The sequence below is a fragment of the Rhincodon typus genome, chromosome 15, assembly GCF_021869965.1.
Source record: "Rhincodon typus isolate 14 chromosome 15, sRhiTyp1.1, whole genome shotgun sequence".
Taxonomy (NCBI): Eukaryota; Metazoa; Chordata; class Chondrichthyes; order Orectolobiformes; family Rhincodontidae; genus Rhincodon; species Rhincodon typus.
The window spans coordinates 50,724,467-50,727,663 of NC_063346.1; positions in this window are offsets into that span (position 1 = coordinate 50,724,467).

Here is a 3,197-nt window from a genome sequence, read left to right on the forward strand (position 1 = left end):
GTTCCGAGGAAGGGTCACCGGACCCGAAATGTTAACTCTGTTTTCTCCTTCACAGATGCTGCCAGACCTGCTGAGCTTTTCCAGCAACTTTGTTTTTGTGGCTTTGTGAAATTGTTCTTTTTTCTCATGCCACCCTTGCTTCCTTTGTAAAGCATGTTGAATCTATGTCCTCTCCTTCTTATTTTCTTTTACAGTGAGCTATAGGGAGAGGCTGAATAGGCTGGGGCTATTTTCCCTGGAGCGTCAGAGGCTGAGGGATGACCTTATAAAATCACGAGGGGCATGAATAGGGTAAATAGGCAAGGTCTTTTCTCCAGGATGGGAGAGTCCAAAACTAGAGGGCATAGGTTTAAGATGAAAGGGGAAAGATTGAAAAGGGACCAAAGGGACAACTTTTTCAGAGGGTGGTGCATGTATGGAATGAGCTGCCAGAGGAAGTGGTGGAGGCTGGTACAATTACAAGATTTAAAAGACATCTGGATAGGTATAAGAATAGAAGGGTTTAGAGGGATATGGGCCAAATGCTAGCAAATGGGACTAGATTACTTAGGATATCTGGTTGGCATGGACTGAAGGGACATAAAGCTCTGACTTTATGATCCTAAGTGGGAAGACCTTCTCCCTATCTATGCTGTCAAGTTTTCTTATAGTTTTCAAGTTGTTTTGCTTCAGTTCCTTTCCGTTCCTTCTGACTGTTTGCTGATGACATATGGTACATTGATTCTCAGTCTTTCATTGCATCTGAACATAGATTTCCCTTCCACCCTTTCAACAGGGGATTTGCAGAGAAAGTAACTGACAGAGGAAAGGTGAGGGAGAGTCAATAACTACTAGATAATAGACGGAAAGGGAAGAGAAATGGATACTTTATCTCTGCAGGCTAGATGGTTACCGCTGTGTTGTCCAGAGATAAGGCTGTAGTTATCTGCCCAGAAACCAATCAGAAGATTGTAAGTGTGCTGTACCTTCCTGAACCCACAACAATTGGTGCTGATTGTAAAGCCAATCAAAGGACTGTCTCTGGGCAGAATAGCCCTGATACACACATACAGTGCCAATGACTCTGGAATTTTCACTCCCACTGCTCCAATAACATGCCATCGTGTTTACAATTCACAATGTGCTTCAGAAACCTGTTTTTATAGCTGTAAACATCATCTTACACAGCTTTCTTAGTTGAAAGCAATATCTTTTCCCATTTTTAAACTCTACAGTCCAAAAGAAAATGCTCTTTTACAATGGGCCAACCATGGAAGAATACAGATTCGGTTGGTTGGGGGAGGTGGGGGGGAATAATTGTGCACAACCAGGTTACCATGGAGTACCATTTGATATCACTTTAACTTCAAAGCCCACATCATCAAAGATGAATGTATCGCCCGAAATAGCACCTAAAGGCAGCTGGCCAAGTCCAAATAGGGAACTGACCTGAGACCATTACAAAGAACTGTCTTTGCCCTATGCCACTCAGTAACTGAGTATACTTGCCTAGTTTGAAAATGCTATCTCCATGTAAAATGGAGAAAGCACAGAGACGATCCACAGCATCCTTTCTTCTAGAAAGAGCCACCAAATAAAGAGATTCAAGGTAAGGGCAGAATTTTACATCTTATGGCTCCAGGTGATGGTCCAATCCCAGACTTAAATCGGTTTAATAGATCATATTTTTAATTTTTTTTATAGAATGGGATATCTTTCACTGAAACACAAGTATCCAATGTTGCAGACTAGGTTTTAACAATACAACAGAAGTTTATTACACTGAAGAAAATTATTTACGTACGATACGATTTGAAAGATTTCAAAACACACAGTAAAAATATAATCCCATCTACCCCAACACCATTACTTTACAGTTCTCAAATACCTACAGGTTTAACTTACTGTTTCCTTCAATTCCTGGTCTTGAGAGTTTGGTTGCTTTAAATGATTCCTTTAGTGTTCTAATCTAACACTTCTGATCTGGAGCTTTCAACTAAAGCCCTTACGTTGAGGTAACCTATTCATTAACTTTTATGAACTAACTCCTTTCTCTATGACAAATTGTCTTATACATCTAACTTCAACCAGGACTTTAGTGAACTAAAAAATAAAAGCTTTTCAAGATAGGAGATTTCCCCTTAGCAAAAACAAATCCTGATCCTTCTAAATGGAAAGTAAGTTAACGCTCCTCAATGTTCAATCTGTCCTCTTGTAAAACCCTCCAAATGCAAACAAGTTTCCATTACCTCTCCTCTCTCACACTAGTTTTAACAAAATCATGAGTCCAGAAACATGAACAAGTCAATTATTAAACCACCTCACTTGCACAGGCAAAAACCAAATCAAAATCAAAACTCTAAATTAAATATTAAAATATATTTAAATTAAACACCTTGTGTCAGACCAATCCTATGTGGAATAACATGCAGCTTTATGAAAGAATATTAATTCATTCAAAATATAAATCCACTGTTCACTTGCTGACTTCTTCTTAGTGCTACCGAGCTGTCTTCTTTATGCTATGAAGTATTTCTAATAATTTGTCAATTCTCCCCTGTCAATTGCTGGCAAGCCAGGCATTTACTGTACATCCCTAATTTTCCGAGAGAATATGGTGGTGAGCCATCATCTCAAACCACTGCCATCCATGAGGGGAGCATGATCCTATTTGCTGTTAGGTAATGAGTCCCAGGATCCTGACAATACCATTTTCCTCTTTTCAAAATGATATCAGTAAATTCACTCCTGGATAGGTTTAGTTGCTGTCAAGCTCTAGTCAGATGATGTTTCTTAGGTCAATTTGGAGGTTGAGGTTATTCTGATTGATAACCTTTGTTCCTTGAGAGTGTTATTTGAATGTTTTAAATTGTCTTTGTTTATTCGGAGATTTTTTTAAACGTGTGAAATGAATGTGGCAGACAAAGTGTGATAGGACAGCAAACGTGTGCAGTATATAATGTGTGTATTGCAATACTAGCAAATTTCACATGGCATTGTTCACAGGAGGGCAGAGGAAGTGTTTTTTTAATACAGGAATGTCAGATGATGTAAAACATTACTTACCCAAAGTTCATCTCCATATCACTAAATAAACGTGTGTTTCAGAGCAGAGAACATTGACGCTTCTTCTGTGCCTGTCCTCCCGCTGTTTTAACCGTGAAGAAATTTTAACACTTTGGTAATCTAACTATGCTTAGAAACAATATCTACCACAC